This window comes from Ranitomeya imitator, chromosome 6, assembly GCF_032444005.1.
Source record: "Ranitomeya imitator isolate aRanImi1 chromosome 6, aRanImi1.pri, whole genome shotgun sequence".
NCBI classification, from domain to species: Eukaryota; Metazoa; Chordata; class Amphibia; order Anura; family Dendrobatidae; genus Ranitomeya; species Ranitomeya imitator.
Window position 1 is genome coordinate 452,473,822 of NC_091287.1, and position 19,912 is coordinate 452,493,733.

Sequence of the window (19,912 nt, forward strand, 5' to 3'; positions counted from 1 at the left end):
TAAAATTCTCACCTTTACACGCAGTGGGTATGCACAACACATATAGTAAGTATGATAGGAGGGCTGCAGATGACACCGAATCCGCAAAGGATCTTCAAGAAATTCTGGATAGGATATTCAAGATGCCGACAATTCTGCGCTCCGTCAAAATCAGGCAAGGGAATCACAGAGTTCAGAAGAGTTGCATACTTTATTCAAGACTATAAAACTACGCATTTCGTAGATGTCCTGTCCACTTCCTCAGGTACATAGCCTATGTAACGCATAGTTGTATAGCCCCGAATAAAGTATGCAACTCCTCTGAACTCTGTGATTTCCTTGCCTGATTTCAGAGGAGCATGGAATTGTCGGCATCTTGAATATCCTATCCAGAATAAATCTAATATATAAAGCTGAATGTGTGTGTGTGTGTGTGTATATGTATGTGTGTGTGTATGTATGTGTGTGTGTGTGTATGTGTTATGGAAGGCAATTCAGTACCACAATGGACATAGCGGTCAGAGCACATACAGTGATCTGACAATAACCCAAAATCATAGAACGAGCTCTGAGACGTGGGAACTCTGCAGACCGCAATCCCTAATCCTCTCCAAACAACACTAGAGGCAGCCGTGGATTGCGCCTAACTCTGCCTATGCAACTCGGCACAGCCTGAGAAACTAACTAGCCTGAAGATAGAAAATAAGCCTACCTTGCCTCAGAGAAATACCCCAAAGGAAAAGGCAGCCCCCCACATATAATGACTGTGAGTTAAGATGAAATGACAAACGTAGAGATGAAATAGATTCAGCAAAGTGAGGCCCGACTTTCTTAACAGAGCGAGGATAGAAAAGGTAACTTTGCGGTCTTTGCGGTCTACACAAAACCCTAAAGAAAACCACGCAAAGGGGGCAAAAAGACCCTCCGTACCGAACTAACGGCACGGAGGTACACCCTTTGCGTCCCAGAGCTTCCAGCAACAAATTAGACAAGCTGGACAGAAAAAATAGCAAACAAATAGCAAAGAAGAACTTAGCTATGCAGAGCAGCAGGCCACAGGAATGATCCAGGGAAAAGCAAGTCCAACACTGGAACATTGACAGGAAGCCAGGATCAAAGTATTAGCTGGAGTTAAGTAGAGTAGCACCTAACGACCTCACCAGATCACCTGAGGGAGGAAACTCAGAAGCCGCAGTACCACTTCCCTCCACCAACAGAAGCTCACAGAGAGAATCAGCCGAAGTACCACTTGTGACCACAGGAGGGAGCTCTGCCCCAGAATTCACAACAGTACCCCCCCCTTGAGGAGGGGTCACCGAACCCTCACCAGAGCCCCCAGGCCGACCAGGATGAGCCACATGAAAGGCACGAACAAGATCGGGAGCATGGACATCAGAGGCAAAAACCCAGGAATTATCTTCCTGAGCATAACCCTTCCATTTAACCAGATACTGGAGTTTCCGTCTAGAAACACGAGAATCCAAAGTCTTCTCCACAATATACTCTAATTCCCCCTTCACCAAAACCGGGACAGGAGGATCAACAGATGGAATCATAGGTGCCACGTATCTCTGCAACAATGACCTATGGAATACGTTATGTATGGAAAAAGAATCTGGAAGGGTCAGACGAAAAGACACCGGATTAAGAACCTCAGAAATCCTATAGGGACCAATGAAACGAGGTTTAAACTTAGGAGAGGAAACCTTCATAGGAATATGACGAGAAGATAACCAAACCAGATCCCCAACATGAAGTCGGGGACCCACACGGCGTCTGCGATTAGCGAAACGTTGAGCCTTCTCCTGGGACAAGGTCAAATTGTCCACTACATGAGTCCAAATCTGCTGCAACCTGTCCACCACAGTATCCACACCAGGACAGTCCGAAGACTCAACCTGTCCTGAAGAGAAACGAGGATGGAACCCAGAATTGCAGAAAAATGGCGAAACCAAGGTAGCCGAGCTGGCCCGATTATTAAGGGCGAACTCAGCCAAAGGCAAAAAGGACACCCAGTCATCCTGATCGGCAGAAACAAAGCATCTCAGATATGTTTCCAAGGTCTGATTGGTTCGTTCGGTCTGGCCATTAGTCTGAGGATGGAAAGCCGAGGAAAAAGACAAGTCAATGCCCATCCTACCACAAAAGGCTCGCCAAAACCTTGAAACAAACTGGGAACCTCTGTCAGAAACGATATTCTCTGGAATGCCATGTAAACGAACCACATGCTGGAAGAACAATGGCACCAAATCAGAGGAGGAAGGCAATTTAGACAAGGGTACCAGATAGACCATCTTAGAAAAGCGATCACAGACCACCCAAATGACTGACATCTTTTGAGAAACGGGAAGATCAGAAATAAAATCCATAGAGATATGTGTCCAAGGCCTCTTCGGGACCGGCAAGGGCAAAAGCAACCCACTGGCACGAGAACAGCAGGGCTTAGCCCGAGCACAAATCCCACAGGACTGCACAAAAGCACGCACATCCCGCGACAGAGACGGCCACCAAAAGGATCTAGCCACTAACTCTCTGGTACCAAAGATTCCAGGATGACCAGCCAACACCGAACAATGAACCTCAGAGATAACTTTATTGGTCCACCTATCAGGGACAAACAGTCTCTCCGCTGGACAACGATCAGGTTTATTAGCCTGAAATTTTTGCAGCACCCGCCGCAAATCAGGGGAGATGGCAGACACAATTACTCCTTCCTTGAGGATACCCGCCGGCTCAGACAAACCCGGAGAGTCGGGCACAAAACTCCTAGACAGAGCATCCGCCTTCACATTTTTAGAGCCCGGAAGGTACGAAATCACAAAGTCAAAACGGGCAAAAAACAGCGACCAACGAGCCTGTCTAGGATTCAACCGCTTAGCAGACTCAAGATAAGTCAAGTTCTTATGATCAGTCAATACCACCACGCGATGCTTAGCTCCTTCAAGCCAATGACGCCACTCCTCGAATGCCCACTTCATGGCCAGCAACTCTCGGTTGCCCACATCATAATTTCGCTCAGCAGGTGAAAACTTCCTGGAAAAAAAAAGCGCATGGTTTCATCACTGAGCAATCAGAACCTCTCTGCGACAAAAAAGCCCCTGCTCCAATCTCAGAAGCATCAACCTCGACCTGGAACGGAAGAGAAACATCTGGTTGACACAACACAGGGGCAGAAGAAAAACGACGCTTCAACTCCTGAAAAGCTTCCACAGCAGCAGAAGACCAATTGACCAAATCAGCACCCTTCTTGGTCAAATCGGTCAATGGTTTGGCAATACTAGAAAAATTGCAGATGAAGCGACGATAAAAATTAGCAAAGCCCAGGAACTTTTGCAGACTTTTCAGAGATGTCGGCTGAGTCCAATCATGGATGGCTTGGACCTTAACAGGATCCATCTCGATAGTAGAAGGAGAAAAGATGAACCCCAAAAATGAAACCTTCTGCACACCAAAGAGACACTTTGATCCCTTCACAAACAAAGAATTAGCACGCAGGACCTGAAAAACTGTTCTGACCTGCTTCACATGAGACCCCCAATCATCCGAGAAGATCAAAATGTCATCCAAGTACACAATCAGGAATTTATCCAGGTACTCTCGGAAGATGTCATGCATAAAGGACTGAAACACTGATGGAGCATTGGCAAGTCCGAATGGCATCACTAGATACTCAAAATGACCCTCGGGCTTATTAAATGCAGTTTTCCATTCATCTCCTCGCCTGATTCGCACCAGATTATACGCACCACGAAGATCTATCTTGGTGAACCAACTAGCCCCCTTAATCCGAGCAAACAAATCAGATAACAATGGCAAGGGGTACTGAAATTTAACCGTGATCTTATTTAGAAGGCGGTAATCTATACAAGGTCTCAGCGAACCATCCTTCTTGGCTACAAAAAAGAACCCTGCTCCTAATGGTGACGATGACGGGCGAATATGCCCCTTCTCCAGGGATTCCTTCACATAACTGCGCATAGCGGCGTGCTCAGGCACGGATAAATTAAACAGTCGACCTTTTGGGAATTTACTACCAGAAATCAAATTGATAGCACAATCACAATCCCTATGCGGAGGTAGGGCATCGGACTTGGGCTCATCAAATACATCCCAGTAATCAGACAAGAACTCTGGAACCTCAGAAGGGGTGGATGACGAAATTGACAGAAATGGAACATCACCATGTACCCCCTGACAACCCCAGCTGGACACCGACATGGATTTCCAATCTAATACTGGATTATGGGCTTGTAGCCATGGCAACCCCAACACGACCACATCATGCAGATTATGCAACACCAGAAAGCGAATAACCTCCTGATGTGCAGGAGCCATGCACATGGTCAGCTGGGTCCAGGATTGAGGCTTATTCTTGGCCAAAGGCGTGGCATCAATTCCTCTCAATGGAATAGGACACTGCAAGGGCTCTAAGAGAAACCCACAACGCTTAGCATACTCCAAGTCCATCAAATTCAGGGCAGCGCCTGAATCCACAAATGCCATGACAGAATACGATGACAAAGAACAGATCAAGGTAACGGACAGAAGAAATTTTGACTGTACCGTACCAATGGTGGCAGACCTAGCGAACCGCTTAGTGCGCTTAGGACAATCAGAAATAGCATGAGTGGAATCACCACAGTAGAAACACAGCCCATTCAGACGTCTGTGTTCTTGCCGTTCAACTCTGGTCAAAGTCCTATCGCACTGCATAGGCTCAGGTTTAAGCTCAGGTAATACCGCCAAATGGTGCACAGATTTACGCTCACGCAAGCGTCGACCGATCTGAATGGCCAAAGACATAGACTCATTCAAACCAGCAGGCATAGGAAATCCCACCATGACATCCTTAAGGGCTTCAGAGAGACCCTTTCTGAACATAGCTGCCAGCGCAGATTCATTCCATTGAGTGAGCACGGACCACTTTCTAAATTTCTGACAATATACCTCTATCTCATCCTGACCCTGACAAAGAGCCAGCAAATTTTTCTCTGCCTGATCCACTGAATTAGGTTCATCGTACAGCAATCCGAGCGCCAGGAAAAACGCATCGATATTACTCAATGCAGGATCTCCTTGCGCAAGAGAAAATGCCCAGTCCTGAGGGTCGCCGCGCAAAAAAGAAATAACAATCAAAACCTGTTGAACTGGATCACCAGAGGAGCGAGGTTTCAAGGCCAGAAATAATTTACAATTATTTTTGAAACTCAGAAACTTAGTTCTATCTCCAAAAAACAAATCAGGAATAGGAATTCTTGGTTCTAACATAGATTTCTGATCAATAGTGTCTTGAATCTTTTGTACTCTTGCCGAGAGCTGATCCACAAATGAAGACAGACTTCTAATGTCCATCGCTACACCTGTGTACTGAACCACCCAAATGTCTAGGGGAAAAAAAAGGCAAAACACAGTGCAAAGAAAAAAAAATGGTCTCAGAACTTCTTTTTTCCCTCTATTGAGAATCATTAGTACTTTTGGCTTCCTGTACTGTTATGAAAGGCAATTCAGTACCACAATGGACATAGCGGTCAGAGCACATACAGTGATCTGACAATAACCCAAAATCATAGAACGAGCTCTGAGACGTGGGAACTCTGCAGACCGCAATCCCTAATCCTCTCCAAACAACACTAGAGGCAGCCGTGGATTGCGCCTAACTCTGCCTATGCAACTCGGCACAGCCTGAGAAACTAACTAGCCTGAAGATAGAAAATAAGCCTACCTTGCCTCAGAGAAATACCCCAAAGGAAAAGGCAGCCCCCCACATATAATGACTGTGAGTTAAGATGAAAAGACAAACGTAGAGATGAAATAGATTCAGCAAAGTGAGGCCCGACTCTTTTAACAGAGCGAGGATAGAAAAGGTAACTTTGCGGTCTACACAAAACCCTAAAGAAAACCACGCAAAGGGGGCAAAAAGACCCTCCGTACCGAACTAACGGCACAGAGGTACACCCTTTGCGTCCCAGAGCTTCCAGCAACAAATTAGACAAGCTGGACAGAAAAAATAGCAAACAAATAGCAAAGAAGAACTTAGCTATGCAGAGCAGCAGGCCACAGGAATGATCCAGGGAACAGCAAGTCCAACACTGGAACATTGACAGGAAGCCAGGATCAAAGCATTAGGTGGAGTTAAGTAGAGAAGCACCTAACGACCTCACCAGATCACCTGAGGGAGGAAACTCAGAAGCCGCAGTACCACTTCCCTCCACCAACAGAAGCTCACAGAGAGAATCAGCCGAAGTACCACTTGTGACCACAGGAGGGAGCTCTGCCACAGAATTCACAACATGTATGTGTGTGTGTGTGTGTGTGTGTGTATGTATGTGTGTGTGTGTGTGTGTGTGTGTGTGTGTATGTATGTGTGTGTGTATGTATGTGTGTGTGTGTGTGTGTATGTCTGGGATTGGCATCTGCACCGTCGCAGCTACAGCCACAAAATTTTGCACAGTCACACATCTGGACCCCGAGAGCATTATAGGCTATGTTGTGAGGCAAAATGTTAACCCCGCACGTTCCAATTCACCAAACAATTTTGCCCCTATCTACATAATGGAGAAAAAGTGAAAGGAAAAGTGTTGGAGGCAAATTTACAGCTGCCAGATGTGAACAAGGGGAACTTAAAGAGTGAGAGCGATGGTGCCAAAGAGTATATACCATACAGTTGCTAAGGTGGGGCCCCGACATGGGATACTCACCACACACGGGGATATGAACACACACACACACAAAACTCGCCACACACTACCACGTGCTTGAACACATATACCGCCCTCAGCACACATTTCACCACACATACACCAACCTCGCCACATAAAAGTCAAAACACAAAAGTCGCCGCTCAAAACTCGCCACGCGCAAAACACGCCACGTGCAAAACTAGGCTCACGCAAAACTCGCCACACGTGCAAAACCCACCTCATGGAAAACTCACCACATGCGGAAAAATTGCCACATGCACAAAAGTTGCAACACATGCAAAGGTTGCCTCACACAAAACTTGCACATACTCAAAACGCACCACACATAAAACTTGCCACGCGCAAAACTCGCTATGCGCAAAACTTGCTGCACACAACTTGCTACACTAACCTGTCACATGCAACTCGACATAAAAAGTTGCTACATGCATGTCGCTACACGCAACTCAACACACACAACTTGACACATGAAACTCGCCCTAAAACACACACAAGTCTGGTATTATCCTTCAAAAATAAAAATTTGATTAATAAGCAGACAAACTACAAGAGCAACAACTGTACCATATAGGAAATACGGCAGTAGTCAGTCACATGACCTCTCTATTATGTGTATGTGTGAGCTAATATATACTGCCAGGGGGGAGGGCTTCCTGTTGGCTGGGGATTTATCAGGCTGACAATTTAGCTTACAAGTACTGAGGTAAAAATACTGAGCAAATAACGTGTGAACGAGGTCTAATACAGGAGGAGATGACACACAGATATATACTATATACAGGAGGAGATGACACACAGGTATATACTATATACAGGGGAGATGACACACACATATATACTATATACAGGGGAGATGACACAGGTATACACTATATACAGGAGGAGATGACATACAGGTATATACTATATACAGGAGGAGATGACACACACATATATACTATACACAGGAGCAGATGACACACAGGTATATACTATACTAGCTATTGAACCCGTTCTACGCCCGGGTGGCGAGCATTTATATTGGTATATGGTCACCATCCTGGTATGTGCTGCTCCATCCTGCGTCCCCATCCTGTCATGAGCTGCTCCATCCTGCGTCCCTATCCTGTCATGTGCTGCACCCATCCTGCACCCCCATTCTGACATGTGCTGCTCCCATCCTGCACCCCTTTTTTGACATGTGCTGCTCCATCCTGCGTCCCCATCCTGCCATGTGTTGCACCCATCTTGCGCCCCAATTCTGTCATGTGTTGCACCCATCCTGCGCCCCCATTCTGTCATGTGCTGCTCCCATCCTGCACCCCCATTGTGACATGTGCTGCTCCCATCCTGCGCCCCCATTCTGACATGTGCTGCACCCATCCTGTGCCTCCATTCTGACATGTGCTGCACCCATCCTGTGCCTCCATTCTGACATGTCCTGCACCCATCCTGCGCCTCCATTCTGTCATTTGCTGCTCCCATCCTGCGCCCCCATCCTGTCATGTGCTGCTCCCATCCTGTGCCCCCGTTCTGTCATGTGCTGCTCCCATCCTGCGCCCGTTCTGTCATGTGCTGCTCCCATCCTGTGCACCTGTTCTGTCATGTGCTGCTCCCATCCTGCACCCGTTCTGTCATGTGCTGCTTCCATCCTGCAACCCCTTTCTCTCATGTGCTGCTCCCATCCTGCGCCCCCGTTCTTTCATGTGCTGCTCTCATCCTGCGCTCCCATCCTGTGCCACCATTCTTTAATTTGCTTCTCCCATCCATATGCCCCATACGCTGCTCCATTATGGTTGATGGCCCCCATAAGATGCTCCATAGTATATGCCCCCGTACACTGCTCCATAAAGGTTTATGGCCCCCATAATATGCTCCATAGTGTATGCCCCCGTACACTGCTCCATAAAGGTTTATGGCCCCCATAAGATGCTCCAGTGTGTATGCCCCCGTACACTGCTTCATTATGGTTGATGGCCCCCATAAGATGCTCCATAGTATATGCCCCCGTACACTGCTCCATTATGGTTGATGGCCCCATAAGATGCTCCATTGTATTATATGCCCCGTATGCTGCTGCGATATATATAAAAAAAATACCATACTCACCTATCGTCGCTGGGCGCCGAGTGCTGGGGGGCCTGAGCAGGCGGGGACATCAGTGCGCTGTGGGGGTCAGGTGCCGGTATCGCCACTAGCTCAGGCCCCCCAGCACTTGCTATATTCACCAGTCCCTCGTTCCAGCGCTGTGCGCCGCCATCTTCCGGGTCCTCTGGCTGTGACTGGTCAGTCAGAGGGCGGCGCCGGCGCGCATTAAGCGCATCATCGCGCCCTCTGAACTGTGAATGTCACAGCAGAGGACCCGGGAGACGGAGCCGCACGCAGCGCTGGAACGGGGGACAGGTGAATATACTTACTCTCCTGGCGCTTACCTGACTCTCCGGTGGAGATCGCAGTGTGCGTTCAGTGTTTACGCATACCGCGATCTCCTGGGAGCGTCACTCTGTGGGGGCCAGACTGCGCCGGCGCTTTCGCTTGCGCAGTCTATAAAGGCTTCGGACAGAGTGACGCTCCCAGCGTTATATTATAGATACAGGGGAGATGACACACACAGGTATATACTATATACAGGAGGAGATGACACACAGGTATATACTATAACAGGAGCAGATGACACACAGGTATATACTATATACAGGAGGAGATGAGTTACAGGTATATACTATATACAGGAGGAGATGACACACGTATATACTATATACAGGAGGAAATGATATACAGGTATATACTATATACAGGAGATGACATACAGGTATATACTATATATAGGAGGAGATGACTTACAGCTATATAGTACAGTATATACAGAAGAGATGACATACAGGCATATACTATATTCAGGAGGAGATGTCACATAGGTATATACAATATACAGGAGGAGATGACATACAGCAGGTATATACTATTTACAGGGGAGATGACATACAGGTATATACTATATACAGGAGATGACATACAGGTGTACACTATGTATAAGGGAGATGACAAACATGTATATACTGAAGGGAAAATGAGGGGTGTGAGGTGAAAATGAAAAGGTGTGAGTGCAAAATGAGAGGAGTGAGGAAAATAGTGGAGTGATCGGAAAATGACAGATGTGAGATCGAAATGACAAGTGTTAGGGGGGAATGAGAGGAGTGAGGGGAAAAATAAGAGGTGTAAGGGAGAAAATGAGAGATGTGAGGGGGAAAATGAGAGGCGTGATGGGAAATTAAGAGAAGTGAGGTGCTATAGCTAACCACAGATATTTACTATGCCCAGGCAACGCCGGGCTCTTCAGCTAGTATATAATATAATTTGGCTGCACCATAGCCAGCCTGGTCCATGCACAATGACGTCTCCTGAGTCCAGACCATAGTCACCTGTGCTCATGTTTGGTGGGTGGCAAAAAGCGCATTTTCAACACAAGCGCACAAGCGACCAGCCTCACAGTGCTTTAGCAGCGCTATACCTGTCTTTAGCTTAAGACTTAAGAAACAGAGGGCATCGCTAATTCATTATTGAACTGAAGGGATTTTCCTAAAGCATGCTGCATGGCAATGGAGAAAATAGAAAAGAAAAAGATTCATGCTAAAAAATAGGGAACTCCCAGGAAAATATATAAAATTTGAACTTTATTAATGTAAACAACAAATCACGTGCAACAAGACACATAAAAACATTTAAAAAACAAAAAACGGTTCAATAGCTGGTTATGAGGTTGGTATGGCAATAACTTACCTCCACAGAAGTTCACAAAAATCCAAGTGGCCATATATTAGTATATAATACAAGCAGAAAAATGTCATATAAACAAAGATTCATGAGAAAACAGAACATTGATGTGTACTCTTAGTAAGTGGTTAAACCCATGAACCCATAGATGCTCAAAAAAAAACATGCACAATTTGAAGACCGTAGAAGGCTAAATAACCCTATTCACAACACCATATCAGGATTTAAGGAACAGCAGCTGTGACTGAAATCCAAAAATGGCAGCTGGTTGTGGACTACCAGAAGGTTTAACCCCTGAAGAAGACACGTATTTAAGCATCATATTGGTTTTCAGCCCCACAAAATTAGTTGACTTCAACTGTTTTCATCTCTGAACCAATTTGGCTCTAGAACAGTGTATTCGGATCGCACATGGCCATGCAAGTCAATGAATAAGTATAAAACCTCGGACTTCTCTCGGATTACATCTGAGTGCATTCGAATTTCCTCACAGTGAGACAATGAAGAAGATGGAGAGCTTTTTTCTTCAGCTTCTCAGCTTAGAGAATCAGATCGCACTATGCTCACACTCTGACCGGAGTTTGATCTGAGTGTAAATTTCCATAATGGACCTGATTCTCTTGGATGAGAAAACTTATGGTCATGTGCACCTGCCCTCAAAGCTACAGTTAAGTCCATATATATTTGGACAGAGACAACACTTTTCTAATTTTGGTTATAGACATTGCCGCAATGAATTTTAAACAAGAGAATTCAGATGCAGTTGAAGTTCAGACTTTCAGCTTTCATTTGAGGGTATCCACATTACAATTGAAGGAAGGGTTTAGGAGTTTCAGCTCCTTAACATGTGCCACCCTGTTTTTAAAGGGACCAAAAGTAATTGGACAGATTAAATAATTTTAAATAAAATGTTCATTTCTAGTACTTGGTTGAAAACCCTTTGTTGGCAATGACTGCTTGAAGCCTTGAACTCATGGACATCACCAGACGCTGTGTTTCATCCTTTTTGATGCTCTGCCAGGCCTTCACTGTGGTGGTTTTCAGTTGCTGTTGGTTTGTGGGCCTTTCTGTCTGAAGTTTAGTCTTTAACTAGTGAAATGCATGCTCAATTGGTTTGCGATCAGGTGACTGACTTGGCCATTCAAGAATATTCCACTTCTTTGCTTTAATAAACTCCTGGGTTTCTTTGGCTTTATGTTTTGGGTCACTGTCCATCTGTAGTATGAAACGATGACCAATCAGTTTGGCTGCATTTGGCTGGATCTGAGCACACAGTATGTCTCTGAATACCTCAGAATTCATTCGGCTGCTTCTGTCCTGTGTCACATCATCAATAAACACTAGTGACCCAGTGCCACTGGCAGCCATGCATGCCCAAGCCATCACACTGCCTCTGCCGTGTTTTACAGATGATGTGGTATGCTTTGGATCATGAGCTGTACCATGCCTTCGCCATACTTTTCTCTTTCCATCATTCTGGTAGAGGTTGATCTTGGTTTCATCTGTCCAAAGAATGTTCTTCCAGAACTGTGCTGGCTTTTTTAGATGTTTTTTTTAGCAAAGTCCAGTCTAGCCTTTTTATTCTTGATGCTTATGAGTGGCTTGCACCGCGCAGTGTACCCTCTGTATTTACTTTCATGCAGTTTTCTCTTTATGGTAGATTTGGATATTGATACGCCGACCTCCTGGAGAGTGTTGGTCACTTGGTTGGCTTTTGTGAAGGGGTTTTTCTTCACCATGGAGATTATTCTGCGATCATCCACCACTGTTGTCTTCCGTGGGCGCCCAGGTCTTTTTGCATTGATGAGTTCCCCAGTGCTTTTTTTCCTTTCTCAGGATGTACCGAACTGTAGATTTTGTCACTCCTAATATTGTAGCAATTTCTCGGATGTGTTTTTTCTGTTTTCGCAGTTTAAGGATGGCTTGTTTCACCTGCATGGAGAGCTCCTTTGACCGCATGTTTACTTCACAGCAAAACCTTCCAAATGCAAGCACCACACCTCAAATCAACTCCAGGCCTTTTATATGCTTAATTGAGAATGACATAACGAAGGGATTGCCCACACCTGTCCATGAAATAGCCTTGGATTCAATTGTCCAATTACTTTTGGTCCCTTTAGAAACAGGGTGGCACATGTTAAGGAGCTGAAACTCCTAAACCCTTCATCCAATTTTAATGTGGATACCCTCAAATGAAAGCTGAACGTCTGAACTTCAACTGCATCTGAATTGTGTTGTTTAAAATTCATTGTGGTAATGTCTATAACCAAAATTAGAAAAATGTTGTCTCTGTCCAAATATATATGGACTTAACTGTATATTTTCCCAATTTCTCTGCATAAACAGTATGCAGTAAAATTTGTGACTATTTAATACCAAAAAAACTGGCACACAAGACCAGATATACTGTATTTTCCCCCAAAGTGCACACTCTACAATTTATTACAATTTGGTAGCTTGCACCACAAAATGTCTCTACTCAGTTTCTAATGGGAACCTGGTCAAATTTGACAATAATGTAAAATAAAATGCAGCTTCTTCCTAAAAAGTTGCCTTTTGTTCCTTTGTCTTTTACATTCTGCGCACACTTTCTGTGTTTCTCCTTCATAATAGCTTATTATGACTGAATCCACACTTTAAATTGAATCTTCTGTTTAGAACCACGTTACTAATCTCCTGATACAATCTTGTACAACCTAATAAAAATTGCAATGCGGGGAAGGTTTATTTGAATCTTCTTGTGGAAGCACAGCATATTATAGGGATAGGTCAATTTCTCTTTTATTGAAGAAGAACATGGCGTATTTTAGTCAGTAGTAACGGGACCAGGAAGAGGAAGGTAGAGAACGTTCCCCTTAGGCTAGGTTCACATTGCGTTAGTGGGTGTCCGCTAACGGACTCCGTTACATGTCGCAATTAACGCTATGTAACGGATCAGTTAGCGCACCCATTGACAGCAATGTGCTAACGGATCGTAACGCATCGCTAAACGTATGCCTTTTTCGTCATGCGTCAGCGATGTGCCGTTAGTTTCGGACGGACCTCGAATGCTGCTTGCAGCGTTCAGGGTCCGTTCTTCACTAGCGCAGATCGGGCATCTGCGCTAGCGGGATTGCCAAACGCAATCCCTATTTGGACATTGCGTTAGCACAATCCGTTAGCGTATCCGCTAAATGGATTGCACTAACACAATGTGAACCTAGCCTAATACACTGGACCCATATAACTATATATCCGCTGTATTCTGTGTCAATCATTGCGTCCCAGATTTCACTACCACTGTCCACCTAAACAAGTGATGTTATGAAACACATCATTTACCATTATGTTCGTCATCTAGCTTTCCCAATACGTGACAAATCGTCCAAGAGAACTCTAGAGAAACATTATACAAGATTACATGCACTTATCTTCATTAACCACACAATTAGACCTCATTACAATAATTATTGCTTACATAATTACAACCTACTTTTCTTTAATCATGTTTTACTGCAGCCTTAAACAGGCAATTAATTCCTTCCATATCGTTTACATTAAATATGCAGATTTTAGCATTACAGTATATCAGTTATTAACAATTAGCATATATGTTTTTCAGTCTAGTTAATAAGAGGACATCTGTTCATTGCCATTCATAAGAGAGTAGATGTATTAGCGACGAATCCATCTCCCGATGCCCCTGTGTACAGTAAATGAGCTGAAATTGGCACTACATATGTTGAGTGCGGGAAGAAGCTACACGCAGCTATTAGCTTCCATATAGTCACTATACTCCTGGGTTACAAAGGGTGACTGACTAATAGCCAAAGGTTTTCTACCAAGTTGGTTAATTATTACAGTAAATTTCCAAAGTGAATATATTTTATCCTTTGGAGATTTGGTAGAAGAATCATTGTAGGATGCCCCAAAGACTGCAGTTACTGATGCAGCATCTCACATTTAGAATCAAATTAACAAATAAAGGCCTTGTCTAACACTTCTAAAAGCAAAGAAATGAAGCAATGCTGCAGATATTTCTTAGCCTTTATTTAAAATGTCCTACCACTTTCTGTATACAGATTCCATAAGGACCTTTATGCACCAGGTTGATGCAACTGCCGCTCTTTGGTAAACGCTGCATGAACTTGTTTGGTACTTTGACCTTCCAGATTGTATTCCTTTTGCCCTTTTGTCGCATTATTCTTCTGACCTATATCAGAGCAATGTGTAGGCATCTATGGTCACTGGAGGTCAGTGCTAGTCACATACAGCATGTGATACATTATAGCATGTTTTTATAAATCGTAGCACACGAACAGCCATGTCAGTGTATGAATGTCAAGACTGAAGAGACAATCACACAGGCTAGAGAAAAGAGGAAAGCAAACATGCTTCAAAGGTAATGCCTACTGAGCTCTGAACTTGCAGCTTCACAAGCAGTAATGTCATCGGAAGCAGGTCATAAAAGTTAAAGAAACAACACACACCCTAATGGAAAAATAAGAACCTTTTCAAGTACACGGGCTGAAATCTAAATTCCTATATGACATTCTTAACATAGTTGTCCAAGTTAAAAGGATATTTCCATGTTATGAAATCGGTATATTCGAAAGCTTAATAATAAGCAATTCAGTGGCTTTATCTATCTGGTGTAATTCTCCTGCAATAAACTTACTTAGCTTACAGCTTGTTGGAGATGAAATGATCTCTATAATTCCTAAAGTTAAAGAATAAAGATCACACATTTCCTTTGTATTTTAGGCAAAAAAAATTGTAATTTTTTTGCATTTAAAAAATTACAAATAGGGAAATGGGCTGATGGCAAAGATTGAGCACCCCGCATGGTTAGTACCTATTAGCACCCCCTTTTCAAAGTATCACAGCTTGTAAACGCTTTTTGTAGTCATCTAAGACTCTTAATTCTTGTTTGAGGGATTTTCATCCATTCTTCCTTGGAAAATTCTTCCATTTCTGTCAGATTCCTGGGTCGTCTTGCATGCACTGCTATTCTGAGGTCTAGCCACAGATTTTCAATTATGTTCAGTGGACTATGTGGGCCATGACACGTCCCTCTGCTGTTGTAAGTTAAATTCCAGTGTTAGAGATTGACAGCGGGATTTAACATGTTAACAGCTGTGGGTGGAGCTCCATTCTACCCACAGACCTTAGAGGCAGATGGTGGCTGAATAATTCAGCCATCAGCTGCCGGTAAAGATAAAAGCCCGCATTGAAGTCAGGGACCCGACATGTGACATGACAGGGGTTAATTTATAAATATATATATTTTCATCTTTTACATTTTAAAATTTTAAAAAGGAATATGGGCCAATGCAAAAGTTTGTGCACCCTTAGAGATTTGCATGCTCAGATAACTTTGACCAAGGCTTAGTCAGTCAGTTAGGGTTATGTACAAAGATGTTGCATGTAATTAGAGAACAGTTCATGAATGTATGCACCCGCCATCTGCTGTATGTAATTCCCACCAAGTTATTGTTCAGTAAAAGACAGTTTATTCTTAAGTGGTGGGTTCCCTCTTTGAACTTTGCAAGACCTGTCTTGGCCAGCCAAAGTCACTGGCAGCATGCAGCCTACAGCAAGAGGCGCCCACCTAAACAGAGTGAAGTGGAAAGTATGACAAAGAACAACAGGAGGAGATGCTAGAAAATGGGATGGCGCGACAAAGTAGACCCACACTCTGTGAAAGGAGAAGCGGAGACCCATGATGCATGGCAACGAGAAAGTCAGCTGAATAACAGGGTGCCAGGTGTTGCACCCCCACCGATCTGGTATTGATGACCTATCCTAAGATAGGTCACCAATATTAAAAGCCTGGACAACCTTTCAAGCCTGGTTATGAGTGCTACCTTTGGACCCACTGTAGCTACACCTCTGACAGCTCACATAAATCATAGAAAAATAGAACAAAGGGAACTAAATACATGAAGGTGATTTTTTTAAAGACAGAGCCTTCAATAAAATTTCCTTGATCGATAGTCATCTTTTTCTTATGACTTGAACATATCCGTCAGATGGTCAGCCCTTATGTTAATCGGCAAGCTCACTGTCACTGGCAATCTGTAGGTTGAGCCTTATTATAGCTAATAGGAAGAAATAAGAACACTTACAAACAATTTTAATCCAGTTTGAAAAGCAATCTCATTTTAGAAATTAGTACAACTTCAAACCAGACTTAATTATTGCGTGATTTTACAATTATAATGAGCACTGATGGCAAAGAGAGCTCAGTGCATGCGGATATGCTTACTGTGTGGGTAATGGGCACTGAGCCAAACTCAAAGGAAGATGTCCTACTTGTGCAATAGAGAACTAACACAATGATATCAAACAAACAGATAATATTACTCTGTCTCCTTTTTTATATATTTCTAATTTGAAAACTATATTACCGAGGCCAGAAAGTTTCCTATTTTTAGTTTGTCCCGATCTGTATCGTCTAGTAGCACAAAATCTCATATTAGGATAATATAAAGACTTGAGTTTTGAATTGAAAAGGTTAAAAAAGTATCATCAAGGAAAGCAAACAAAAAAAGCGTGCACAAGTAACTCATGCGAGAATCAAAGATTACTAAAGTAATGAAGCGCAAGAGAAACATCGTGGCTACACTTGTGAATGTCCATCGCTAATAGTCCAACAAATTCATCAATTCTAAACTTCATGTTTTCTGTTGAACACATCTCATTTTATGCCTAATTAAGAGTTAAATGAGACATTACGAAGATTTTTATTATGTATGTCAGCTTTGTACTTTTAAAAGTCAGCTTGGTCTAAAATCCACTTTCCCATATAAATTGTGGAAAAAAATATTTCTTTCGCAAACAAAATGTCATTCTGCACTTAAGAATAACAACAAGCATAGCTATTTTTTCACTCTACTTTGGGCATGTCAAAGACATATATAAAAAATTGTCATTCATGGTGGTCTATGTTCGAGACCCAGAATGGAGACGATGCATTGCTCTTGTGAGCACAGTGCTCCATGGGCTCTGATCAGCGTCCTTTAACCTTTTTTGAATTAGGTGAAGAAAAGCCATAGAATGTATTGTCTAAAGCCTATTTTTACATTTGTCAATTTTTTTATAGGTAAAAAACAGAAGTAAAGCCTTTAGGAAGGAAATTCATAGCTCAAAGGTAAACATATATGGTCCAAAATGGGTTATAAAAGAAAAAAAGAAAAATTTCACAATCCCACCACTCCCCACTGCCTGGCATTGCACTCTCATTTTTGGCACTGCCTGGTCCTCTGGTCGCTACTTCCTGCTGCAATGATGATGTCTCCAACTTAAATGCATGTGTCCAGTGTAGCCAATTACTGGGTTTAGTGGTCACAAAAGACATTGTTGCACCAGGAAGTAGAGACTGGTGGGGAACCAAGCAACATTGAAATGGGAGCATCTGGAAAATGGTGAGTTAAGGATTGCTCCTTTTACTTTTTTTCACATATTTTGAGATGGATGTAAAAATTCCTCCCCTCCAATTTCTTATCCCTGGAAACCATTGTATCGCTCTTCTGAATCTAATCCTCATTAAAAAATTCAATATGTTAAATTGAGTTTACTGTGTAATGATAATGTACAGTTAGGGCCAGAAATATTTGGACAGTGACACAATTTTCGCGAGTTGGGCTCTGCATGCCACCACATTGGATTTGAAATGAAACCTCTACAACAGAATTCAAGTGCAGATTGTAACGTTTAATTTGAAGGGTTGAACAAAAATATCTGATAGAAAATGTAGGAATTGTACACATTTCTTTACAAACACTCCACATTTTAGGAGGTCAAAAGTAATTGGACAAATAAACATAACCCAAACAAAATATTTTTATTTTCAATATTTTGTTGCAAATCCTTTGGAGGCAATCACTGCCTTAAGTCTGGAACCAATGGACATCACCAAACGCTGGGTTTCCTCCTTCTTAATGCTTTGCCAGGCCTTTACAGCCGCAGCCTTCAGGTCTTGCTTGTTTGTGGGTCTTTCCGTCGTAAGTCTGGATTTGAGCAAGTGAAATGCATGCTCAATTGGGTTTAGATCTGGAGATTGACTTGGCCATTGCAGAATGTTCCACTTTTTGGCACTCATGAACTCCTGGGTAGCTTTGGCTGTATGCTTGGGGTCATTGTCCATCTGTACTATGAAGCGCCGTCCAATCAACTTTGCAGCATTTGGCTGAATCTGGGCTGAAAGTATATCCCGGTACACTTCAGAATTCATCCGGCTACTCTTGTCTGCTCTTATGTCATCAATAAACACAAGTGACCCAGTGCCATTGAAAGCCATGCATGCCCATGCCATCACGTTGCCTTCACCATGTTTTACAGAGGATGTGGTGTGCCTTGGATCATGTGCCGTTCCCTTTCTTCTCCAAACTTTTTTCTTCCCATCATTCTGGTACAGGTTGATCTTTGTCTCGTCTGTCCATAGAATACTTTTCCAGAACTGAGCTGGCTTCTTGAGGTGTTTTTCTGCAAATTTAACTCTGGCCTGTCTATTTTGGTATTGATGAATGGTTTGCATCTAGATGTGAACCCTTTGTATTTACTGTCATGGAGTCTTCTCTTTACTGTTGACTTAGAGACAGATACACCTACTTCACTGAGAGTGTTCTGGACTTCAGTTGATGTTGTGAACGGGTTCTTCTTCACCAAATTAAGTATGCGGCGATCATCCACCACTGTTGTCGTCCGTGGACGCCCAGGCCTTTTTGAGTTCCCAAGCTCACCAGTCAATTCCTTTTTTCTCAGAATGTACCCAACTGTTGATTTTGCTACTCCAAGCATGTCTGCTATCTCTGATGGATTTTTTCTTTTTTTTCAGCCTCAGGATGTTCTGCTTCACCTCAATTGAGAGTTCCTTTGACCGCATGTTGTCTGCTCACAGCAACAGCTTCAAAATGCAAAACCACACACCTGGAATCCACCCCTGACCTTTTAACTACTTCATTGATTACAGGTTAACGAGGGAGACGCCTTCAGAGTTAATTGCAGCCCTTAGAGTCCATTGTCCAATTACTTTTGGTCCCTTGAAAAAGAGGACGCTATGCATTACAGAGCTATGATTCCTAAACCCTTTCTCCGATTTGGATGTGGAAACTATCATATTGCAGCTGGGAGTGTGCACTTTCAGCCCATATTATATATATATAATTGTATTTCTGAACATGTTTTTGTAAACAGCTAAAATAACAAAACTTGTGTCACTGTCCAAATATTTCTGGCCCTAACTGTACCTGTCATGCTGCTGCAATGCAGGTAGGTGCAGGCTTCACTAGATGGCAGTAGAGAGGAAGTAGGAATGCACCTAAACAGAGCTGACTTGCAGTGCAGCAGTGAGGCTACCACAGGTGGCAGCAGAATAGTCAAACAAGCCGGGTCAAACCCTAGACTGTAGCGCAGTACCAAAGGAATAAGCAAACCTCGTGGTGCTAGACAAGCCAGGGGGTCACTCATGGTCAGGAGCGGATAAGCCAAAAGACAAA

General features: G+C 43.4%; 1 protein-coding gene across 1 annotated transcript in view; it reads right to left on the reverse strand.

Moving 5' to 3' along the window:
- PREX2 (phosphatidylinositol-3,4,5-trisphosphate dependent Rac exchange factor 2) overlaps nt 1-19,912 on the reverse strand; it is a 762,305-nt gene that overhangs the window by 116,890 nt on the left and 625,503 nt on the right. The gene's annotated exons all lie outside the window — the stretch shown is intronic.